We start from the raw sequence: 27,693 nt of genomic DNA, 5'->3' as shown, positions 1-27,693 counted from the left end.
AAGAATGTAAAAAGAGACAAAGGTTTTAGAGACATCCAGTATCGCCTCTCACTCCACATCTAAGGAAACTGAAGCTCACACACTTGGTCCCCCAGTTTTCACATGGTGAGTCTATTTCCCACACTATACTTTGATTTCGTCAAGTGAAGGGAGGGTAAGTATTTATATTTATAGTCCATTAACTAAAAAGTAGTAAGTGTGAAGTAAAGGATTAACTGAATAATCATCAATTCAATGTTGCATAAGTGAATGCATGAAAGAATGAGAAATTATGTAACCTGATTGACAATCCACATTTTCTGTGCTGTGTTCCATCTATCATACAATTTTTTAATCTCTCAGGTTGTTGCTGTTGTCTATTTTCAGGAATTAATAAAACAAAAAGTAACTCTATCTTAATCTTAAAAATATATTAATGTGTAAATTTTTGTAAGTTAATGTTATATACATGAAAAGGTGTAATGTAAATCTTTTTCTTATGACATACATGTAAGACAATGGACTAAAATATTATTTTATAAAAAAAAAAACTGCTGTACATAAAACAATTCAACCTTTGGTAAAGTAAAAAAATTGATATTCACCAATATGCAAAAGGTTTTATATACTCTATTCTTTCTATATTTGCATTATTTTACTTAAGCACATTTATTGTATTAAAAAAAGGAAATAAATTGTACTATATCATTTTAATAGTTTGAAACTACCAAAAATCTAACAATTGGGAAATCTAAATAACCTGGATTTTGTGGTAAATGCATTAGAAGAACAAATTCCCCACATTTCATCCATAAGAACTTTAGTGCTTATTAGTATAAATTGACAGCTTTTGAAATATATTTAATAATTTTGACCTATAGTTATTATGAAGACCCTTAAAACTGTGAAATTTTTCTATGTATCATGGAAGTCAAAAGTTTTTGTCTCATAGGAAAGAAAGAGTTATAATGTTTGCCACTGCAGAACAATGATGAACTATAAAGGTCCAAAGAAAATTACGTTAGAAGCAAACTATGAAATCCATTCGGAAGACTATTATTAGTTTAGCAACTGTAAATGGGAACTGCTTGGTTTGCATTTTACAAAAAATATCATTCTATCATTTACAGAGGTCATTATGTTCTTTATAACAGACTGGTGTGCAAGATTACTAGATAATCTTACCAGCCTTCAATCTAAAAGGATTTATTCCTGTTAAGAGAAAGCAAATCCCACTAGTAATTCATACTCTAAGAACTTTATAATCTAAACACCAGTGGCATACCATTTTCTGCATCTCCTGGATTCCCAAGAGAATACTGCATAGCAATATATTGTGTGCAATTATTTATCAGTGGCCCTTTCTGTTTACGTGCCCCAGTGTCTGCTTTTCCTCCCCCCAAAAAGTTGTTCATTACTTCCATAGACTGGCATCGCCTTTGCTGAACAGTAGACCCAGAGCTGTAAGAAGTCTATTTCTGCATGCTTTCTTGCTTAAGGTTTATGTTTCTTTTTGTGTCCTACACTCATCCCCATCATCTCCTTCAGATTATTGTTATTAGTGGATCTAAAAAGCAAGATTAAAAAGGAACATCTTATAAATCAGCTTTAAGTCTATTATCCTCCACCTAACCGACAGAAATGGAATAAAGCAAGCCAAGTCAAAAGGGGTGTGTGTGTGTGTGTGTGTCTGTGTGTGTGTTAAAAATTACCTTGCAGATAAATATCATAGGAATATGTAAATCAATTCGGACTGTTTTGAATTCAAAATGACTAATGCTTTTAGAAGCTTCAGTAAGAATCCAAGAGGTGACTATACGCTAAATAGTATTCTGATGTGGCCTACATTCAAATTCAAAACATATAATTATCACAAGTGTATGATAAAGTTAACACCCCTGGGAGATTTATACTATAACTAATGACAAAGAAGCAGATGATATTTTGGTTGCTGTCAAAAAAGGTATGCTAGTGAGAATTATAAAAACCCCACAAAATTATGATATTATAGTTCAGTTCAAAGCAGCTTTAACAGTAAAATCATGTTTTCCTCCAGTTTCTATTTCAACATTTGGTGTAACTTACATTGAAAATATTTCTAGTGAAGCTATTCTCTCTAGAGCTATTTTAACACATTGATCTCCTAATTTTCTTTTCTGGCTGAATGCTGATTGATGACAGGTAACCTGCCACTACAATGGATTGGGAAAAAATGCATTGTGGGAATCAAGTTTAGGATATTGAGGATGTATCACTGCTTTTAGGGCAGAGCTTGTCCAAATGCATACAATCCATTCAAAGGCAGCCGGCCTGGAAATATCGCGTCCTTGTTTATGGATCATGCTATGTAGTTGTACTGATTCATAATGGAGCTACAGCCTTTTTCTTCTGACAGTTTAGCACATAAAAGAAAACTAAAACTGCTGTGTGAAGACCTCCCTTATAAATGGCTTCACATTAAGACTTCCTAGCTACAGATTAAACATTAAGAGCTGCAACAGGTCTGATATCTGGAAAAGTAAAACTTTCCCTTGGTATAACAAAAGGGTTTGCAAAGAAGAGGAAGCAAATTAACCTTATAAATAAAAGTATGGTGAGTTATTTTTAAGTAAAATTAAAATTTTATAAAATCTGCATGGTAATGTTACAGAATGCACAAATATGTCTTTATCTGCATACTAAAAATCAAAACATGATCACCTATACCTTGTCACATGCTTTCCACAAAAATGCCATCAGCACATTGACTAGAATGTACAAGATCCCTGGAGAGAATGAGTGCTTTTTTCACTGCAGCCTGTAAGCCCAACTTGTAATAAGAGACAACCCACATTAAAAGCTTTATCAGAAAGGGGGAAATAGCATTTAGAGAAGCAAAACAACATTTTGAGGTTTTCCAGGTACCATAATGATAGTTTTTCTTACCACTGAATATTCATGACACCTCATAAAACTAATGATAAACATAAAAATTGATGTGAACGTTTGACTAATCTGCTCTTATTTGTTTGGAAGAGCTGTCGTAATTGCCTGGTTTGTAAATTAAACATCTGCTATGGGAATAAACAAAAACATAACTGAGCATATTTAAATAAATTGAACTCGCTCTGGTTCCATAAATTTTATTACATGGTCTCATCAACTTTATTACACCTGAGGGCAGCATTGCCGCCAAAGTCAGTGCATTTTTAGGTGTCCTATTTGTAAGAATAAATGCTTTCTTTTTCTAATAAAATGCAGATATCATTTTGATCATTTTTAAAGGAGTGTTTCAATAGCAGAGTTCAACTGATTGAAGCCGTTCACCGGATTGGTTGAACATGAGCTGGAGTTCCACCACTGCACTCCTTGAGGGTTTCAGCAGACCATTCAAATCATCTCTATTTCACAGCAGCACGTGTCAAACAAGATAATCATTTCGCTTTAGCGAAATTAATCCGTCTGATGGCTGCCATAGCCATATTTGTTAAAATTTCTAAGTCATAAAGATGAAACATATTGCAGAACAACTAACCAGATCAAGGACCACAGTGAAAGAAACCAAGGAGTGGGCTTGCTAAAATGTGGGAGTCACCCCTTTGATGCAATTACATATATTTTTTTTTTCTTCTGTAGCTAATTCCTTGATGCTGCAGAGTACTAAAGTAATTCACATCAGTATTTCAATTTTCTGTAGAGATCGCCAAGGTAAATTAAGTATTTCAAGCAACAGACAAGTAAGTAATGGATGGAGAAAATACTGTGCTGGTGCAGATAATAAACTCAATATTAGGGTGGCTGCCTGTAAGAGAAAAATGATGCATAAGACAAAATATGAAGTGACTCAGAAATCTCTGACTTCCGCTATTTATGAGGCACATTTCATGTTATTCTGAGAAGCATGAGCTACAAATGACAACAAAAAGCACAGTGTAAAATGATTCCACTTAAACTTTTGTATAACAATTATGTAAACATGTTGACATGGTAGATTCCATTTTTAAAAGAAATGCAAAATTTCCAGTTAGCTGGGAAGCCCAGACCTCCACATTTACTTCCCTTGAAATCACAGGTACTGACCTAGAGGCTTGGTACCTGTATCCCTGATAAGCTGTGCCTTTCCTGGCCCCTAATTTTCCCCTGAGAAAGAAGCTATTCCATCAGAAACTCTGTCAGCTTCAGGAGGCCTGTGGAAGCCTGAGAGCTTGACTGCAATTTGCCAGAAACTTCAATTACTAAACATGTTTCACTGAGGACTTCGCATTTCTAAGCTTCTCTTATAAATTGAGAAAGGCTTTTTAAGTCAAGCAGGTAACAACAGGATTCTAAACAACGGTCCAGTCCAGTGATTCAGAGACTGAACCACCAATCATCTGAAACATAAGTATAAGGTGAAAGAGATAATCAGCAAGACTTGCTCAGAAAAACAAAAGCAAAGACAAACTATGGGCTCATGCAAGGACAGTTTCTTATTAGATCAAAGTGGATTGGATAGTTGTGTCACTAACACAGAACCTTTAAAAATCCATATCACACCCAGCTGGAGAGAACATGCAAGAAATACCAACCCCAACTTTCTTGCTGTTCGAGAGGCTTTGATTTAATAGCGACGATAACCTTAAAGAGGAAATTCATCTTGTCCACTAGATATGCTTTTAACAGTATCCGAAATAGTTATCACTTAATTTTATGTTTTATGGTAGTAGTAGCAATTAGGAACTAGTAGTTTCCATTATAATTTATGGGAAAAATAAACTTTCAGTTTCTTACAGTGTTTTTAGTAGGATATCAGACTTTCAAATACAGATTTAAGTCTCACTCCTATAAATATATTTTGAGAGGTAGAAAAAAATAGCATTTCCTCTCACTGCCCCCCCAAAAAAGATTATTTGATTTCAATCTTATAGCTAACAAACAGCATATTGAAAAATGTATTCTCTATTGTCTTTTGAGCACTAGCTAGAATCCATTTATTTTTTAACTATAGTCATTTGATAATACAATTATTGGGTATTTTGGCAAACTCTTAAAATTGTAATACATGCCAAAGTTTAGATTTTTTTTTTACATGGAATTGAATATAGCTTAAAATATTATGCTCTATCTAAGGTGCTATAATAATGACACTATTTTATTCTTTGGAGAGAATACAAATTTAAGCAATTTTATGGCTGTAGGTCATCTTCACTAGGCTGTTCTGATCATTTAGATATGTGAGAGTTTTTTGCTCAATACAAAATATATGAAATTTGTTGATGATTGTTCAATAATTATTTTTGAGTTTATTTTGTGCAAGGCACTGTACCAGGAAGTGTGAATAAAGCAGTGAAAGTGAAAGATGAGGCCTTTGCCCTCCTGGGGCTCACCTTCATAAGAGGAAGATCTATATAAACAATAGATTCCAATCATGTCCTTATAATTATGAGGAGTGCTCTGAAAGGATAGGGCTTCTTAATCTTTAATGTGCATTTGAATCATTTGGGAATCTTATTAAAATGCAGATTCTGGTACAGTTTACCTGGGACAGAGGCCTGAGGTTCTGTATTTCCAGCAAACTTCCAAGTGGTGCCAATGCTGTAGGCTGGATTTAATTGACGAATGGAAAGGGATGGAGAATAGTTCATAAGAGGGATTAACAAGCCTGAAGGCCCTGGTGGGAAAGAACCATTTTGCTCTGCAGGACCTGCAAGACCAGCTTGACTCTTAAAAATAGTTGAGGATAGAGAGTAAGGGTTGATGCCAATGACATTGGCAGGGGTCAAACCACCATAAGGGGATGAGGATGGAATGTGGAAGAAGAGTGGTGAGAGCCTGAAAGTAAGGGATTAGGAAAAGGTTTGAGAAAAGGGGAGTTTTGAGGTTACACGTGTTAAAAGATAAACTGAAGCATATTAAAAATTTTAAGAGTTATTTGAGCAAAATCAATTTGAATCAGGCAGCATCCAGTCTAGCAGATAGAAAGGAACTGAAGGAGCTATACAAAATGAAAGACTTACAAGCAAAAGGGAGCAGGAACAAGGAAATTATACTATGCAAAAATGTGAGCTGGTTATTGCAAGGTTAGTTTCCTTTAGGGGCTGGCAGGGGTCTATCAGGCAGATTATCTAACTAATACTGATTAGGCAATTCCTGATTGACCGGTTTAAGATTCTATTTCAGTGACAGCCAGAGCTAATTAAATTCTCAGTTTGTTGACATGGGGCATAACATAAGCAACTCTGTTTTGAGCCTGTTGTCTTGTTTTTAACACAGGCAATGAAGTTTGCAGAAGAGAGAAATGCTGTAGAGAGCCAGAGTTTCAGAAAAGTTATTCGGGGTAATCTTAAGGGTCAACAGTCAGAGTGGAGCCTGAAAAGTTGAAGAATAGCTCTAGGAATTCCTGGAGGGTGATGTTAGAAGTAGGAGAGATAGGCCAGAGGCAAAAGCAGGTGGAACTCCAGATGCCCTAATGAGGTCACACTGGGCAGCAGAAGAAGGATCCAGATTTAAAATCATCATTTCCAAGCTTTAAGTCTGGGACTGTTCTCTGTACTAACGAACGACTGAAAGCATGTTTGGTGGTCACAAATGAGGGCTTTGAATCCTGTTGCAGGATTCAAGGTCTATCCCAGAATCCTTATGGCCCTGTGAACATGGCAATGTACTTTTCCTCTCTGTTCACCAGTTTCCTCATCTCTAAAAAGAGATAATATAAGTACCAATTTCATAGAATTGTTGTGAAGATCAAATGCAATAACATATTTAAAGGGTTTCCTGGTACATAATATCAATAAAAAGTCAATAAATGTTGACCATTATTTGTGTTCTTGCACAAACCACATAATCTTGACTTTAATTTTCTGAGGATGTTGAAATGGGTTATATCTAACAAGTTCCCTAATTTAAAGATCTATGATTTTATCATTAAAAGAAGAACACTTAAATATGTAAATTACTAAAATAGAATTACTCAGCTTCCTATTCCAAAGTTCTTTCCCAGATATCTTTTTCAGACATTAAAAGAGAATCCCTTTTAAGTAGCTCTGTACTTTGTTCTTCCAACTCAACCTCTGAACTTTCTGAAATGACCACCAAAAACCACTTATCTGTGGTTTTTAGGACAGGCTAACTATATATATATTTTGAAATGTTTCAATGATTATTTAAGTAAGGCATGACAGACAGTAACCTGTACCGTATCAGTTATCACTTTTTCAGAAATGTAGTGTTTCCAGAAGTGTAGGTAGATAGAAAGATAGATATCAATATCTTTATAGATAGATATATAGATAGATATTGATATATCTATCCATCTATCTACCTACATAGATAGATATATCAATGGAAGACCTTAGTCTCATACAAACAAGAACTCATTTCACAATCAAAACTACTTGGAAATTTTGAACAAGTTTGAACAAATAAAGTTTCTTAAGCTACATAAAAGTATGTCTGTAAATCTATATATATCCATACAGGTATATGTTGAATTATAGGAACTCGATGATTTAGCACTTGTGAAGGTCAAACATATAATTCAAAAATGCAAATTTAGGACTTATTTTATTAATCAGAACAAATATTATTTCAAGGAAGAGAAATTGATTTAAATTTGTTCAAGGCAGGAGGGAGGAGGAGGGAAGATCCTGTAAGATTATAAATATCTTAGAACACAAAAAAAAGTTTTAAAAATTTCAAGGATAAAACAAGCCAAACAAACAGAATCCTGGAAGTGTATGAACCAAGTTGTCAACATCAGTGGTTCCAAAAAAATATTCCCTAATGAAATAACTCAGGATATGATATCTCATGGTTCAAACTACCAAAAGAATGAATCAGATAGATCATCATTTTGAAATGTATAGAAATATCGAATCACTCTGTTGTATAACAGGAACTAACATAGTGTTGTAGGTCAGTTATACTTCAAAAACAAACAAACTCATAGAAAAAGAGGTCAGATTTGTTGTTCCCAGAGGCAGGGGCAGGTGGGGGGAGGGGGAACTGGATGAAGGCAGTCAAAGGTATAAACTTCCAGTTATATGATGAAGAAGCACTAGGGATGTCATGTACCACATGATGACCATAATGAACCCTGTTGTGTGTTATAGGTGAAAGTTGTCAAAAGAGTAAACCCTAAGCACTCCATGGTTGGGCCAAAAATTTTGTTTGGGTCTTTCTGTAAGAGCTTGTGAAAACCCAAACAAACTTTTTGGCCAAACCAATGGTTATGAGGAAAAATATTTTTCTATTTCTTTAATTTTTTATCTATATGAGATGATGGATGTTTACTAAACTTACTGTGCTAATCATTTCATAATATATGTAAATCATTATGCTCTATACCTTAAACTTATTTGGCTATAAATCAATTATATCTCAATAAAGTTGGAAGAAAAAAAGAATGAATCAAATATAATTGGTTTATTCCAGTCTATGAGTTGGCTCACCTTTGGTCAAATGTCCAGTTCTGGTCCAAATGCTATGCCCAGAAGTATCAAAGTCACATGATGCTATCAATGATGAGAAGGGCATTCTCTGACAAAGGAGTCTGAGGAGGTAAGCAATTGTCAGCTTCTTTAATATACTAATATTTAGTAACTTAGTAATTGTGAGATATATATATATATATATATGCTTTTGTAATCTGCACTGGTAATTAGTTAGCAATCAACAATCATTTTTAACCTCTTCTATGATTCTATGTCAATAATTTTGTACAAATTTATATTCTGTTATTAAATTCATTTTTGTTTAAATACTTGCAGAAGTATTTTTTTTCCATGACTGATACTCCTCTCATGATAAAGATAGCCAGCAGAACTCAAAAAATGAAATGAAGAAAATTATTATCACTTAACAACTTGATTTGACAATTGACCAATATGGTCATATAAGTTTAATAAAGGTAAAGAATTCTATTTTTAAAAACTGCTATATCTTTGATGTGTAGATACATATAGTATGCATTCATATTTTTGAATGAATCAGCTACCTAAAAGACATTGACTAAAATTTACATGCAGTATAGAGTTAAGTGGCAACCATCCAAAAGACAGTTATTGAAAGCTTAATATTACTAGTACAAAGAAGGCATTAGAGACGTTAATCTCCCAAAGCAGTTGCTATGACAGATTTCTGAAACTATTACCAGAACTAGAAGTGCTTCAGAGAATCAAAGATATTGAAAAGGTTATCATCTATAGTTCTCATGCTTCATCAAGAAATAATTCATACTAATTAGGATATTTTGTTTATGCAAATAATTTTATCTACATGACTGTTGTTAGCATTGATTATTATACTCAATGTGCTTTGTTAATTACTTTTGTAAAGTTCTCACCTATACAAAGCTTGCAATAGCACAATACATCCAGTTTTGTGACAGCTGACAGTAGGCCACTAGCAATAAAACTTTATATGAATATCATGTTTTAAATGACAAACAGATACAGCAAAATAATACTAACATAAACTCTCTAGAAAAAAAGAAGCATGCACTTTTTTCAAGGTGAGGTTGACTTTCTTTTGGTCTTTTTTTATAGTCTATCAGCAAACTATATCACAAATGGGTAGCCAGAAAACAACAGTGTACTTAAATACCACCTCCCCACATACATCCACACCCCCCAACACACACACACAGACTTCAATAGACTCCAACAGCTTCATTAAAAAAATAAAACAGGAGGGGCTTCCCTGGTGGCGCAGTGGTTGAGAATCTGCCTGCCAATGCAGGGGACACGGGTTCGAGCCCTGGTCTGGGAAGATCCCACATGCCGCGGAGCAGCTAGGCCCGTGAGCCACAACTACTGAGCCTGTGTGTCTGGAGCCTGTGCTCCGCAACAAGAGAGGCCGCGATAGTGAGAGGCCCGCGCACCGCGATGAAGAGTGGCCCCCGCTTGCCGCAACTAGAGAAAGCCCTCGCACAGAAACGAAGACCCAACACAGCCATAAATAAATAAATAAATATATTTTTTAAAAAAATAAAATAAAAAAAAAAACATGAAATGATTTTTAAACTTCTTTTATCGAGGTATCATCTTTTGTTATTTTAACATCATTGTCCATGATTTATAGGTGCTCAGTCTATAAAAATGCAACTTGCGTCCGATACCATGCTTTAAAATCAAAATGCAAAATCCCAGAATTAAATTTTACAATTTAGAATTTGAGGAGAACTTAGAGGCACTGTAACCCAATTTCCCCAACTAAAGCATGAATAACCTTCAAAATGTCTTTTTCAGTAACTAGTAAATTATTGTGCAGGCAGTACTTTCCAATAGTGGACACTTCTGTTTATTGGAAAATTCTTTTTGATTATGAAAGTAAAATCATCTTCCAGGAATTTCCACTTATTGATCCTAGTTTAGCACTTGAGCATAAATCAACCTCTTCTTTGCTCCATTTGAGAGCCTTCCGAACTCTTGAAGAGGTACTTCATTTTTCTCCTTGAGTCACATGTCCTTGCAGTCCTAATATATTCCACTGAATCTTCTACGACACGATCCATGACATGATTTTTAGATTTTTTTCCATCACTTCTGTCTTAAAGGACAAAATATTCCTGATCAAGATTACCACAAATGCTTTGGACGCTGTGCCCTCTTGAATCTTAGAGGTTTTTAAGCATAATATACTTACACAAGGTTGGTTAATCATTAGATTGTTTCTTCAGAGCAGAAACCATTTGTCTTAGTCAACTCGGGCTGCTATAACAAAATTCCATAGACTGGGTGCCTTAAAGGGAAACATTTATTTATCATAGTTCTGGAAGGTGAAAATTCCAAGATCAAGGTGCCAGCAGATTCTGTTCTGGATGAGGGGCCCCTTCCTGGCTTGCAGATGGCTGGCATCTCTCTGTGCGTTCACATGGCCTTTCCTTGGTGCACATGTGCAGAAAGAGAGAGCTCTCCTGTCTCCTCACCTTCTTATAGGGCACTACCTCCATAAGGGCACCACCTTCACGACTTAATCTAAACCTAATTGCCTCTCAAAGGCCCCACCCCCAAATACCATCATATTGATAACTAGGGCTTTAGCATATAAATTTGAGGGGCAGGGAACACAAACATTCAGCCCATATCATCATTCCTATGTTGGTCTTCATATGGCTAAAGTGGAGTCTGGCACAAATAGATACTCAATAATGGAATGAAGTTTCATAATTTATATTGTCAATAAGTTTTCTTAGCTGTGACTACTTAAAGATAAGGACCATATCTTAAATGGATCATTTCCTAGAATATTGTGATAACTCCTTAAACAAACTATCAAGCTGCTTGTCAAGCATCATTGAAGGAAAAAAAGAATTTTTAAAGATGAGATCTCCATAATTACAGGTAAATTGTCAGAATTTAATCATCTCTCTTAGTTCTGTTATAGTTGAAACCTGGGGTAAGTCTGTAGTTCATGGGTAAAAGTCTTTTTTTTTATGTAAACTAACTTCTTTATGAACAAAAATATAAGGACAGAGCAGCTCTCCAGACACTGCTGGTTTTTCACCATACCAACATAGATTATTGCTCAGTCCCATCATTAATTAAATTGGGTAGTCTCTGTGAAATCAATGAACAGTCTATTATTTTTCTCTACAGGGAGGATGGGTTCAAGTTCTCAGTGAAGAACCATTTTTTATCATTTAGATTAAAAACAAAAATATTCAAAACTTGCTTCTTCTTTGGGAAATTGCTTAAGTCATTTTTCTGTTTCCATATTGATTCTTGGCTATTAATTTTTTTCAATTCAGTACCCCTAAGGATATATTAATGGTAGTCCTCTACAAAAGGAATTGTCTAAAGGGGAACAAGGAAGGAGTAAACTGATATATGTGGTTTGCAAAGCCTCTCTAAGTGATTCTGACAAATAACTTTCAGCACCTTCACCCAAGCTGAAGCCCTACACAGAATCATTGGATTTCAAACTGAAAAGCATTCTGTTCCCACGTTAAACCCTATAACCCTAAAGAGAGCCAAAGCATTATTCTCATTGTTATTGTTATTGTTTTGGCCAGGAAAGACAGGTATACATCAAATTATTAGGCCAATGAAAGTAAAATTCAGTAAGTCATATACATTGATAGAAAGAAAGCATGCTAGTAACCAACAGGTATTAAATGAGAAACAGAGTAATCAATCAAAACAAGCCATAAAAACTTGGTGTGCTGAAAAGTCTTTGCCTCTAAAATTGAACTTTAAAATAAGAGTGTGCATGCATTGAACAATGATCAATGCGTTCATGGCAAATGCCATCATCTGAATACACAATTATAAGCATCAGTCTTTATCAGGCCTGAGCAAGTGTTACTGTATTCAGTGCTTTCCAGAAGTGTGGTAGAAACAGCTGTTTGTTTAAAATTAAGAGATTTGTAATAACCCTAGAAAACTTACCATTTGCAACAGTATTGGCATTTTCTGTCAAGCCATGGAAAAATGATTTAAGATTTTTGTTTCTGGGAAGTATTGCAGACTTGAAGGAAGGGTATTTTTTCTCTTAGCTAGCCTCATAATGAATGCCTTAATCGTTAGGAAACCCATTTAAAATCTTTTACTTGCAATTTCCTGAAAACAGCCTTGGTTCTATATTGAAAACCTTCTAGGGCAGCCTTTATTTTATTAGAGGAAAATAATAAATAATGCCCTTATGCTAGATGCTGGAGGATGAGATAGAACGAAGTTCAACAGAATTTTTTCTGAGACAGGAGTGAAGAAATTACGCAGACATTATTGTCCTGTACAATTTGGAACCCTACATATGCAACCACTTGAACAAGTGTTGTAACAAAACCGAAGGTCATTTAGGTTTCAGGAAAGGTAAACAAAGTATAAACTGAAATTGAATGCTGCTCCTTTTTTATAATGAGAATTTTTTTAAGGACATACTTCAGTGTCAACAATTTGCCCCAGGACAAATTGACTTAGAAAAAACAAGAATTTCTGCCTTGTCCACAAATCCTGATGGCCTCTCCATCACTGCCCCTTTGTTGCCATCACAGCTTGCCCCTATCTTGGCCCCCTTCGAGATAGGCACATCCTTCACTAGCAGGGCTACTTCTGCTACCAGCTGCCCTTCTCACCTTAAGCTGTTTGATCATCCCTGGTCCCCACTCCCAGAGCCACTGTTTGGGAAGTCACTGCCACTAATTCCTCAGTCACAGCAATAGCCATTAAATGTAGTATAAATATAGTATAAAAATCATCATTTCTTTCTTTCATACATTCTCCATGTCATGACCTTTAACCTTTACAAATTGTGAAATGTTTCTTTTTTATACAGTTATAGCTACATTTATAAAATGGATTTCTTCTTTCTGAAAGAGGATTTATTCATCAGCTAATACCAACCCTTTCTCAAACTAGCTTTACTTTGACCAGACTGTGGGTCAGTAAGAGCCAGACGTCTTGCACTTTACATGACTTCACCCCTAAGACCAAGTGGCCAGTCTCCTTGTCTAAACCCTCTGCTAGGGTTACTGTGCTTAATCCCACCCCTTTCTACCCTGGCCTCAGTCATCTAGTTTCTGTGGAGATTATGAACAGCCTGGAGGCAAGCTACTTGGGTTGGTATTCTACCTCTGTCACTTATTCACTGTGTAAACAATCCATCTCCTCATTTGGTAAAATGTGACTAAAATAGTTCTCAACCATTAGAATAATATTGAGAATTAAATGAGTTAATACACTGAAAGAAATTAGAACAATCCCAGACATATATTAAATATGTTATACTAATCAGAACAAACACCCACTCCCATGGTAGTTGGAAGGAAATTAATTCCATTGTGGAATGAGGGGTTAACAACTCTGAAAAGGTAAGATCGAAGTAACAGTGCTGGCCCTGGCAAAGTGAGAGAGGTGTGGTAGAGAGAAGGTCTAATATGAGCTAGCGATATAAAAAAGAAGTAGCTAAGAAAGCAGTCATAAGTGAAAGTACAAGAACACAGTTTATTAAAACTTGTGAGTGTGTTGATTAATACGGGGTTCAGAATTGCAGCAGGTCAGGAATATTTTAAAAAATTCTATATGGGAGTAGAAAAATTAATTACATTTTGAGAACTAGCGTCTTCAATAAAAATAGGAAGAAATGAAGATAGGTGGCTCAGAAAGCCAAAGTTTTGTAGTGGGTTTTATTTAAAATTTTTAACTGTGAAGGGATTCTAGGTTAGTGAGTGATAGGAGAGCAATCTGCGACAGATACACTGCGATATGCAAGAGTAAAGGCAGACAGAAAGTGAATTTGCCTTTTCTAAATACATTTTGGGGTCTGCGGATGTCCTTATTTGGTCAGATCATGAAGAGTCATATGATAAGTCTGGATTGATTTACGATGAAAGTATTAAAAGTAAATAAGTGTAAGTAAAAATTACATGAAGAACATGACAGCAGAATTTTGTCCAAAGCTGAGGGGAGGAAGAAAATAGTTATATCTTTTGTTGTAGGCAGGAAATCATGATGGAGTTTTCAGGGAGAGTTGAGGGAAAAGTTGCCTGGAGAAGAGATTGTCAAGGAAAGAGGTAAGTGAAGCATGTTCTGGATATTCTGGAGAAGGTGTATTGTGCAAAAAAATAAAAATAAAAATAAAAATAAGAATTTCTGGGCTAGAAATTTAGAAAGACATCAAGTTCCCACCAAGGGAGCTGTTTGCATGACCGCCCACAACAAACACCTTCCTGTCATCTGTCAGCACAGGGGCAGTTTCCTACAGCATCACACCCAGCACACAAATCAGCTGCAGGATCCGTTATGTAAATGACTCAGGCTAGTTCTAACTGATCTCATTGTTTTAATTTTGCAGTCAGAGTAAGTGAGAGACTGCTATGTTAGGAGTATTTATATTTTAGTCTCCCACATATTAGGGGGTGGCAAGTTTGGTATAATCATGCTCAAAAACTGTTGCAAACATGCTAGCAGAAAAGAAGGCTTATTCCTTTCTTAGTGTATATATAAGAAACTTTTTATGCACCACTTCAAGTCCATTCAGCCTCATCTCTCTTGCAGCTGCTACTGGGTTGACCAGCTGTGTGCAGGTCCTGACAGACTTCGCGCAGACACAAGCCGAGAGCGTCCTGCTTGATGTCCGCGCTGCACGACCCCTCACCTCCAGCCCTGGGGCTTCCCTGCCGATGTTGAGACATGAGCTGCCGTGTACTCTCACTCAGTGCCCACTCATGTGCAAACCAGAAACTCAGTGAGGTTAAGACCTCGTAAGGCGAACTTTCAACCAATAAGATATAGAATCCAGTGAATCGTTTTGTGTGTTTTGCTTTGTTTTTCCTTTCCCTTCCTTCGGTGAATGGGCCTCAGAAGCAAGCATTTATAAGCCTTTCATTTTTAGAAGCCATCAGAAGATTGTCCCAAGATTAGGCAGTAATGGTTCTGGATCCAATTTTAATGTTGGAGGAGGGAGGGTGTTTTCCCATCACTAAGCAATTCTCGATCACCAGCTGAGTGTCCTACAATTCAGCTCAATTCTGACACTTGCTGTAAGAAGACAGCATCAGATTCCATTAGTTAAGGCGTCGCGCCTGCAGGACTGCTCCTCCCTCACTGCATCTGCCAGTTCCAGGTCCAGGTTGTCACCTGTGCTTCGGATAGACTGACAGTAGATTGGCGGTTCCAAAGAAGCCCTCCTTGGATTTGTTTAATTTGCTAGAGCGGCTCACAGTACTCACAGAAGCATTTTACTTACTGGATTTCTGGCTTATTATAAAAGGATATAACTCAGGAACAGCTAGACAGAAGGGAGGCATAGGGCAAGGTACGGGGAAAGGGCACAGAGCTTCCGTGCTCTCTCTGAGTATGCCGCTCTCCTCAAATCTTCGTGTGTTCACCAACCTGGAAGGTTTCTGAACGCTCACCTTTTGGGTTTTTATAGGGGCTTCTTTACACAGGCATCGTTGATTAAATCATTGGCCGTGGGTGATCAATTCAACCTCCATCCCCTTTCCCCTCCCTGGAAGTCAGGGGTGTGCGACTGAAATTTCCAACCCTCTATTCATGGTTGGTTCCCTTGGCAACAAGCCTCCATCCTTAGGTGAAAAGTCACCTCAATAACACAAACCCGGTTGTGGTGAAAAGGGGCTTGTTATGAAAAACAAGACACCCATTTCAACTTTATGGCTCTGAAGCAACTTAAGAACTGAAGTCAAGAGACCAGATAGTATAAAAAAGGTAGTCCCATAGCTCTAGTTGCTCAGAAAATTCCAAGGATCTTGGGATCTGTGTGCCAGGAATTGTGAACAAAGACCAAATATATATGAGAAATATATTTTAGTCATCTGAAAAAATATATATATTTCTCATAAGTCACAAGACCACCAAGTAGTCACACTTGACACTAGGTTGCAGCCAGATTATTATTTTTTAATTGAAGTAGAGTTGGTTTAAAATATCATATTATTTTGGGGTATATAACATGATTCAATATTTTTATAGATTACACTCCATTTAATATTATAAAATACTGACTATATTCCCTGTACTGTACAATATATCCTTGTAGCTTAGTAATTTTGTTCATAGTAGTTTGTGCCTCATAATCCCCTACTCCTATCTTGCTCCTCGCCCTTTCTCTCTCCCCACTGGTAACCACTAGTTTGTTTCTTTTTTTTTTCAATTTTTAAATTTTTTAATTTAAAAAAAATTTAAAACATCTTTATTAGAGTATAATTGCTTTACAATGGTGTGTCAGTTTCTGCTTTATAACAAAGTGAATCAGTTATACATATATATATGTCCCCATATCTCTTCCCTCTTGCATCTCCCTCCCTCCCACCCTCCCTATCCCACCCCTCTAGGTGGTCACAAAGCACCGAGCTTATCTCCCTGTGCTATGCGGCTGCTTCCCACTAGCTATCTATTTTATGTTTGGTAGTGTATATATGTCCATGCCACTCTCTCACTTTGTCCCAGCTTACCCTTCCCCCTCCCTGTGTCCTCAAGTCCATTCTCTAGTAGGTCTGCGTCTTTATTCCCGTCTTGCCACTAGGTTCTTCTGACCATTTTCTTTTTTTTTTAGATTCCATATATATGTGTTAGCATACGGTATTTGTTTTTCTCTTTCTGACTTACTTCACTCTGTATGACAGTCTCTAGGTCCACCCACCTCACTACAAATAACTCAGTTTCATTCCTTTTATGGCTGAGTAATATTCTATTGTATATATGTGCCACATCTTCTTTATCCATTCATCCAATGATGGACACTTAGGTGGCGTCCATGTCCTGGCCATTGTAAATAGAGCTGCAATGAACATTTTGGTACATGACTCTTTTAGAATTATGGTTTTCTCAGGGTATATGCCCAGTAGTGGGATTGCTGGGTTGTATGACAATTCTATTTTTAGTTTTTTAAGGAACCTCCATACTGTTCTCCATAGTGGCTGTATCAATTTACATTCCCACCAACAGTGCAAGAGTATTCCCTTTTCTCCACACCCTCTCCAGCATTTATTGTTTGTAGATTTTTTTGATGATGGCCATTCTGACCGGTGTGAGATGATATCTCATTGTAGTTTTGATTTGCATTTCTCTAATGATTAATGATGTTGAGCATTCTTTCATGTGTTTGTTGGCAACCTGTATATCTTCTTTGGAGAAATGTCTATTTAGATCTTCTGCCCATTTTTGGATTGGGTTGTTTGTTTTTTTGATATTGAACTGCATGAGTTGTTTGTATATTTTGGAGATTAATCCTTTGTCAGTTGCTTCATTTGCAAATATTTTCTCCCATTCTGAGGGTTGTCTTTTGGTCTTGTTTATGGTTTCCTTTGCTGTGCAAAAGCTTTTAAGTTTCATTAGGTCCCATTTGTTTATTTTTGTTTTTATTTCCATTTCTCTAGGATGTGGGTCAAAAAGGATCTTGCTGTGATTTATGTCATAGAGTGTTCTGCCTATGCTTTCCCATAAGAGACGAGTTTGTTTCTATATCTGTGAGTCTGCTTCTGTTTTGTTATATTCACTAGTTTGCTTTATTTTTTAGATTCCATACGTAAGTGATAACAAACAGTACTTGTCTTTCTCTGTCTGACTTATTTTACTAAGCATAATACCCCCTAGGTCCATCCATGTTGTTGCAAATAGCAGAAATTCATTCTATGGCTGAGTAATATTCCATTGTGTATGTGTGTGTGTGTGTGTGTATATATATATATATATATATATATATATATATATATATACACACACACACATCTTCTTTATCCATTCATCTGTTGATGGATACTTAGGTTGCTTCCATATTTTGGCTTTGTAAATAATGCTACTAGGAGCATTGGAGTGCACTTATCTTTTTGAATTAATGTTTTCATTTTCTTTGGATATATACCCAGGAGTGGAATTGCTGCGTCAAATGGTAGTTCTATTTTTAGTTTTCTGAGGAAACTTCATATTATTTTCCATCGTGACTCCACCAATTTACATTCCTACCAACAGCATGCTAGGGTTCCCTTTTCTCCACTTCCTTGCCAACATTTGTTATTTGTATACATTTTGATCATAGTCATTCTGACAGATGTGAGGTGGTATCTCTTTGTGGTTTTGATGTGCCTTTCCCTGATGATTAGCAAAGTTGAGCATCTTTTCACATGCCTGTTAGCCATCTGTATATTTTCTTTGGAAAAATGTTTATTCAGGTCTTCTGTCCATTTTTAAAATCATGTTGTTTGTTTTTTGATATTGAGTTGTATGAGCTGTTTAGATGTTTTGGATATTAACCCCTCATCGGTCATATCATTTGCAAATATTTTCTCCTGCTCAGTAGATTGTCTTTTTGTTTTGTTGATGGTTTCCTTTGCTGTGAAAAAGCTTTTAATTTGAATTACATTCAGTTTATTTTTGCTTTTGTTTCCTTTGCCTTAGGAGACAGATCCAAAAAAATATTGCTGTAATTTATGTCAAAGAGCCTTCTGCCCATGTTTTCTTCCAGGACTTTTATGGTTTCTAGTCTTATATTTAGGTCTTTAATCCATTTTGAGTTTATTTTTGTATATGATGTGAGAAAATGTTCTAATTTCATTCTTTTCCATGTAGCTGTCCACTTTTCCTAGCACCACTTATTGAACAGACTTTTTCCCCATTGTATAGTCTTATGTCTATTTTTGTGCCAGTATCATGTTGTTTTGATTACTGTAGATTTGCAGTATACTCTAAAGTCAGGGAGCATGATACCTCTAGCTTTGCTCTTTTTTCTCAAGATTGCACGGGCTATTCAGGTTTCTTTGTGATAGCCAGATTATTAATGTAACTATGTAATTTTGTCTCTCATTCCCTTGCTCACTTGCATTTTCCCTTACTCCTGTTTCCTATGTTTATAGTCCCAAATAAAGTAGCATCATTTAAGTCTTTACCTCAGGCTCTCCTTTTTGGGGAATCATGGTGAGGATGTTTGTTACCAAATTGACCCTAAAAAGAAAACCCAAAAAATAGGATTTGGGAGCTGTGTCACTCATTTCTTTAATAGTTATATGGATTCAATTGCTAGTGTGATGGTGATGTCTCATAGTAAGACACATGTCTGACAGAATATTGTAAATAATCATGTCAGTAATGTTTTTAGGTGCCCAATGGTATAGAGCATGTCACAGAATCCTCTCTAAAGAAAATTTCAAGTAGTTGCATCTTATTCCTCTATCACTAAGAAAGACCTGCAGCCCCTGGTAAACCTATTTGGATATGAGAGGCAACAAACATGAAAAGATATTCTAATTCATTTATTGGTCAACTCAGATTCCCAGTTTCAAGTCTGGCCTACAACACGATGAAACTATGCAGCAGGTTTAGGTTACAAAATAAGATGCCCTATGGTCATTCAGAATATGTGATCTAACAGAACCAATGATGCTTAAGATATCTGTAGTAGATAACAAAACTTGTAGACTGTCTTTGTCAATTTCTGATACAAAAGCCACAGTGCAGATCCCTAAGGTCCAGATCTAAGGCCTTACTTACTTCTGAAGTAATCAGTCTTCATTTAAAAAAAAAAACTCCCACATGATTTGGGGTTCCAGGACATTTACAAGAAATAGTAGAAATGGAAGGAGAAGTGGCCTAAAATACAGATGCACATAAACCCATGGGCAGTGGTAAATGGCTTAGTTATGGTTAGAGTCTAGAAAGACTCTAGAATAGAAGGAACAAACTAATTTGAAAAAAGGATATGTGGCAGTGACCAGACATTTCCTTTGACCACTCTAGTGTCTGTACTGTGGACATCTGAATGGAGTGACTGTGATGGCAGGGGTTGTGGTTATGCATGTACCATTGTGGGTGTCCCCTCTCACCTAGGCTACTATAGCCACTTCCACTGCAAAATGCTTAACCTTCCAGGAGCACAGACTGGTGTTGAATACTTAGTTAGCACCTATTCACTAAAGAGTACAGTACTCATTCTATTCTAAAAGATCTCATCAGACATATATCTTGTATATCTAATTGCCTTCTCCAGCTTAAGTGCTTACACTTCTACCAATCTGAAAAAACAGAAAATATTGAGAAAAAATTTTTTAAAAAGAGTATGGTTTTTCTCCTTCAATTTGTTAATATGATTTATCACATTGATTGATTTGCATATATTGAAGTATCCTTGCATTCCTCGGATAAACCCCACTTGATCATGGTGTATGATCTTTTTAATGTGCTCTTGGATTCTGTTTGCTAGTATTTTGTTGAGGATTTTTGCATCTATGTTGATCAGTGACACTGGCCTGTAGTTTTCTTTCTTTGTGACATCTTTGTCTGGTTTTGGTATCAGGGTGATGGTGGCCTCAAAGAATGAGTTGGGGAGTGTTCCTCCCTCTGCTATATTTTGGAAAAGTTTGAGAAGGATAGGTGTTAGCTCTTCTCTAAATGTTTGATAGAATTTGCCTGTGAAGGCATCTGGTCCTGGGCTTTTGTTTGCTGGAAGATTTGTAATCACAGTCTCAATTTCAGTGCTTGTGAGTGGTCTGTTTATATTTTCTATTTCTTCCTGGTTCAGTCTCAAAAGGTTGTGCTTTTCTAAGAGCTTGTCCATTTCTTCCAGGTTGTCCATTTTATGGGCATATAGTTGCTTGCAGTAATCTCTCATGATCCTTTGTATTTCTGCAGTGTCAGTTGCTACTTCTCCTTTTTCATTTCTAATTCTATTGATTTGAGTCTTCTCCCTTTTTTTCTTGAGGAGTCTGGCTAATGGTTGATCAATTTTATCTTCTCAAAGAACCAGCTTTTATTTTTTTTGATATTTGCTATTGTTGCCTTCATTTCTTTTTCATTTATTTCTTCTGATCTGATTTTTATGATTTCTTTCCTTCTGCTAATTTTGGAGTTTTTTTGTTCTTTCTCTAACCGATTTAGGTGTAAGGTTAGGTTGTTTATTTGAGATGTTTCTTGTTTCTTGAGGTAGGATTGTATTGCTCTAAACCTCCCTCTTAGAACTGCTTTTGCTGCATCCAATCGGTTTTGGGTCGTAATGTTTTCAATGTCATTTGTTTCTAGGTATTTTTGATTTCTTCTTTGATCTCTTCTCCGATCTCTTGGTTATTAGTAGTGTATTGTATAGCCTCCATGTGTTTGTATTTTTTAGAGACTTTTTCCTGTAATTGATACCAAGTCTCAAAAACCATATGATCATCTCAATAGATGCAAAAAAACTTTTGACAAAATTCAACACCCATTTATGATAAAAACCCTCCAGAAAGTAGGTATAGAGGGAACTTAACTCAACATAATAAAGGTGATATATGACAAACCCACAGTCAACTTCGTTCTCAATGGTGAAAAACTGAAATCATTTCCTCTAAGATCAGGAACAAGACAAGGTTGCCCACTCTCACCACTATTATTCAACATAGTTTTGGAAGTTTTAGCCACAGCAATCAGAGAAGAAAAGGAATCCAAATTGGAAAAGAAGTAAAGTTGTCACTGTTTGCAGATGACATGATACTATACATAGAGAGTCCTAAAGATGCTACCAGAAAACTACTAGAGCTAATCAATGAATCTGGTAAAGTAGCAGGATACAAAATTAATGCACAGAAATCTCTTGCATTCCTATACACTAATGATGAAATATCTGAAAGAAAAATTAAGGAAACACTCCTATTTACCATTTCAACAAAAAGAATAAAATACCTAGGAATAAACCTACCTAAGGAGACAAAAGACCTGTATGCAGAAAACTATAAGACATTGATGAAAGAAATTAAAGATGATACAAACAGATGGAGAGATATACCATGTACTTGGATTGGAAGAATCAACACTGTGAAAATGACTATACTACCCAAAGCAATCTACAGGTTCAATGCAATCCCTATCAAACTACCAATGGCATTTTTCACAGAACTAGAACAGAAAATTTCACAATTTTTATGGAAACACAAAAGACCCCGAATAGCCAAAGTAATCTTGAGAAAGAAAAACGGAGCTGGAGGAATCAGGCTCCCATACTTCAGACTATACTACAAAGCTACAGTAATCAAGACAGCATGGTACTGGCACAAAAACAGAAATATAGATCAATGGAACAGGATAGGAAGCCCAGAGATAAGCCCACGCACATATGGTCACTTTATTTTTGATAAAGGAGGCAAGAATATACAATGAAGAAAAGACAACCTCTTCAATAAGTGGTGCTGGGAAAACTGGACAGCTACATGTAAAAGAATGAAATTAGAACACTCCCTAGCACCATACACAAAAATAAACTCAAAATGGATTAAAGACCTAAATGTAAGGCCAGACACTATAAAACTCTTAGAGGAAAACATAGGCAGAACACTCTATGACATAAATCACAGCAAGATCCTTTTTGGCCCACATCCTAGAGAAATGGAAATAAAAACAAAAATAAAGAAATGGGACCTAATGAAACTTCAAAGCTTTTGCACAGCAAAGAAAGCCATAAACAAGACGAAAAGACAACCCTCAGAATGGGAGATAATATTTGCAAATGAAGCAACTGACAAAGGATTAACCTCCAAAATTTACAAGCAGCTCATGCAGCTCAATATTAAAAAAACGAACAACCCAATCCAAAAATGGACAGAAGACCTAAATAGACATTTCTCCTAAGAATATATACAGGATGCCAACAAACACATGAAAGGATGCGCAACATCAGTAATCATTTGAGAAATGCAAATCAAAACTACAACTAGGTATCACCTCACACTGAGTGGCCATCAACAAATAATCTACAAACAATAAATGCTGGAGAGGGTGTGGAGAAAAGGGAACCCTCTTGCACTGTTGGTGGGAATGTAAATTGATACAGCCACTATGGAGAACAGTATGGAGGTTCCTTAAAAAACTATGAATAGAACTACCATACAACCCAGCAATCCCACTCCTGGGCATATACCCTGAGAAAACCATAACTCAAAAATGGTCATGTACCACAATGTTCACTGAAGCTCTATTTACAATAGCCAGGACATGGACGCAACCTAAGTGTCCACTGACAAATGAATGGATAAAGAAGATGTGGCACATATATACAATGGAATATTACTCAGCCATAAAAAGAAATGAAATGGAGGATTTGTAATGAGGTGGATGGAGTTAGAGTCTGTCATACAGAGTGAAGTAAGTCAGAAAGAGAAAAACAAATACAGTATGCTAACACATATATATGGAATCTAAGGGGAAAAAAAAAAAAAAAAAGGCCATGAAGAACCTAGTGGCAAGACGGGAATAAAGACACAGACCTACTAGAGAATGGACTTGAGGATATGGGGAGGGGGAGGGGTGAGATGTGACAGGGTGAGAGAGTGTCATGGACATATATACACTACCAAATGTAAAATAGATAGCTAGTGGGAAGCAGCCGCATAGCACAGGGAGATCAGCTCGGTGCTTTGTGACCACCTAGAGGGGTGGGATAGGGAGGGTGGGAGGGAGGGAGATGCAAGAGGGAAGAGATATGGGAACATATGTATATGTATAACTGATTCACTTTGTTATAAAGCAGAAACTAACACACCATTGTAAAGCAATTATACTTCAATAAAGATGTTTAAAAAAATCAATCAATCAATAAATAAAACTTAGTAAAAGATAAAGCTTCATAATCAAATCATGTAGATATACATACACATATGTATATATGTGTATATATACATACATATACGTGTATATATACATGTATATACATGCATATATACACGTATATGTATGTATACATATAAAATATTTATAGATAAATACAAATATATACACATATATAAAAATACATATACATATATATATATATACACTCTTTTTATTAGGAAATATATCTTAATCAAAAGAGTTGCACAGTTACATATTGACATTTGCACCCATTATTACTATCAGTCAATCCTTTTCAACCTTAAGCCTTGAGTTTGTGCCTAGATCTTTGAGATATTGTCCCCTGGAAGCATTTGCTCCTTGGTACAATTCAATTCTATCAAAATGAAGGATCTACCCTTCTGGCAACTACCTGTTTGTTCTTTGTATGATTAACTGTGTCAAGGGAGATAGCCTAAGTGGCAGGGTGACTACACACAGTTTCGTCTTTTCTCCCAATCCTATTTAAGACATGGCAAGTCCAAAAATAACATATGAACCTACTGTATAGCACAGGGAACTCTACTCAATACTCCATAATGACCTATATGGGAAAACAATCTAAAAAAGAGTGAATATATGTATATGTAAAACTGACTCACTTTGCTGTACACCTGAAACTAACACAACATTGTAAATCAACTATACTCCAATAAAAATTAATTTAAAAACAATTAAGGATCTAATCCAGTGTGTAGATTTCTTCATCATTCTTTTTTACAAAGTTTGCTCACCCTTGTTTTAAATGATGCCTGAACTTCTTGTGTCCCTTTTCTCCACATATTGTTGAAGTTGAAATAATCATCAACAAATAGCATTTCAGAAATTTAAATCCCCACTTTAAACAGTTCCTTTGAGACTATAATATCAAATCCAGTCCCTTCGTCCAAGTGTATAAATTTTCTCTACCACCTCCCTATCTATCTAAGGTGGGTGGCACCCACATTAGTTGGGCTATATAACTTATGGATGACTGCAATTATTTATCTCCACCAAAAAAGAGACCACAGAAAAATTACCTAGAAAACTGATAGAGTAATTTTTGTTAGATATTAACCCAATAAAAATAAATCAAAGTTAGAAATTGATGAATATTTATTATATTATTAGGCTGTTTTTTCAGCTCCATGGAGTAGTATATAGATATTTCTATAAGTGATGATATGCACTTTTATCCTAGAGATTGGAGAGGAAGGCACCTTTGCCTATGAAATTAATCCAATTTGTCTTTACAAATTAAAATGACAAAATTGAAATCCTAAATATATCATCATCTAAAGCTGAGATGTGGACATGGAGGCTACATTGCTTAATATTAGAAAATGGCAGGTGTGATGGGTAGTCTTATGTGTGCACTTGGCTAAATATAGTTCCCAGTTATTTAATCAAACACTAATCTAAGTGCTGTTGTGAAGGTAAAACATCTACAATCAGTTAATCTGCTGACTTCTGATCTGTTGCTCTCTGTGTTTCTGTCTCTCTTTGTCTCCTTCTGGCACTCGCTCTCTCGATAGATAGATATAGATAGATAGATAGATAGATAGATAGATAGATAGATAGATAGATAGATAGATAGAAAGATAGATAGATATCATACTGGTTCTATTTCTCTGGAGAATTCTGATTGATAAGTCAGGACTTGTGGGGGGGGGGCCTCCTAGCAGAAGAATATGATAGTAAAAACTTGCCAGGGGCTTCTAATTTTTTCACAGATGGCAGGGTAAATTAAATTAAGCACCAATGACACCCAGGTTCTTGGAGCTGAGGTCTCTCCATGGAGGTTTTTCACAGTTAATGCAGGAGGCAGTCATATTCATTTTTCTTTCCCCCATCCTAGACATGGGCTATCACACAGGCTTCTAGCTCCCCTGCCACACACACACACACACACACACCCCACATATTTTCTTAATTAAAAAGAAAACAGATTCAATAAAAATAACTCTTCTTGGAACAATTTTGCTGTGTTCTCATAATTCAAAAGGATATTAAAGATTAGGGTTAGGTTTTAGTGGAACTTAAATAATCCATTTCCTCGACCCTCAACTCAATAGGCATTTTGTTGTTATTTTACTTTTTTGTCAGAGATCAGGGAATCCCTTATTGGTCAGTTCACACATGTAATGCCATCTACATCGAGAATCATGTTGTTCTTCTTGTTTTGTAACATCACTTTCTTTACCAACTCTTATTCTACACATTAACAGTACATGAGGTGACTTGTCTGCCCAGCATAGGACCTTGCAAATATAATTTTGATAGGATAATTTTAGATGTGAGTTTAAAATGACTGGTTTACACTTTACTGTAGTTCCTAGTTCATGCTTATAGCTAAGTCGCCATTTCATGTTTATTATTTGAAAACCCCATAGAATTCTCAAAGATATGTGGGATTGTCCATTCTGAAGATAAAAACTTTTATCCCATGATAGCATCAAAGAGGAGATGGTATGAAAGCTGGATTTTAAACCCCTTAAGCTGATAATGACACATAAATAAGGAAGAAGTTTGTGTAGATGGAAGAACAAGGTCTGTTTTAAGAAAAGAGGCCAATCCTCTGTGCTAGAGATAAAAATAACAGGTTATAATGGGGCAAAGCACAGGGATATTCCTTTAAGTATGTTTGACACAGTTATAGTGAGAAGTTGTAGAATTGCTTTTCCTAGACAACTTAGTTGCTTAATTTCTTTCTAAAATGTGCGGATCAAGAGTTTGTGCCTATAAGCTCAATGTCAGCATGAAAAAATATATATACCTTGCTGTAATATGGAAGAGTAAGCATGATGGGTGTTGGGGAGAGCTATCAATAGGAGGCTGGTAGACTTGATTTACGGAAAGTGCTTTTCTCTTTAATAAAGTTTTTAATTTTGAAAAGTAGTCATTTAAATTAAATTAATTGCATATTGCCTATTGGTCCCAACTACTTAAGCATTAGTCATCTGTTGATTACATAATAATATTAGCTATTGACTTGTAAATGATGATTCTGATGAGCTTCAAGAGAATATAAAATAATTTTATTCCATCTCTTTTAAACGTTTACCTGAATGCCTTTTTCTGAAAATTAATTTCCAGAGCCTATTAATAAAAGCTTTCTAAAACAAAGGTAAACTTCAAATGATTTAATGCAGACTAAATTAATACAGTTCAAAATAATATTTGTTTTAAAATATTCATGTCTTTTCTGTTCCAGTCATGTACATTGACTTCTTCTCAGTTATGATACGCAGTCTAATTATAGTACATGGATTTATTTGTTTATGTCCTTTCTTTTTTCAGAGTTAAAATTGTCTACATAAATACCTATAGCACAACATGTTAAAATAAAATTTAAATCAGATGAATGAAGTTAATCAAAAGAAAAATTAAAAGAGGCAGATTATGATAAAGTCAAAAGTGAGATTAATATAAAATTTAGTCAATAAATTTGCCAAATGTGGGAGAAAAATATACTTCTTTGCAATGTCAGACAAGGTCAAATCACAAATCATATCACCTGTAATAAAAGATAAGTTAGGTGCACAGAAGTAGCCTAATTATTCCACATGCTGAAGGTAGTGAAAATGTCCTGTGAGTTTTCAGAAAGAGAACAGTGGTACAAAACACGTTCCTCACCACCATACTTGCAGTGAACACAGCAATGAAATTTTTAAAGGGACTTTTGGATAATATCCTTCTGGGAAGGCTGAAA

Source organism: Balaenoptera ricei, chromosome 12 (genome assembly GCF_028023285.1).
Source record: "Balaenoptera ricei isolate mBalRic1 chromosome 12, mBalRic1.hap2, whole genome shotgun sequence".
Lineage (NCBI taxonomy): Eukaryota > Metazoa > Chordata > Mammalia > Artiodactyla > Balaenopteridae > Balaenoptera > Balaenoptera ricei.
The sequence above is the reverse complement of the archived record's forward strand: the minus strand, read 5'-3'. Positions refer to the sequence as shown.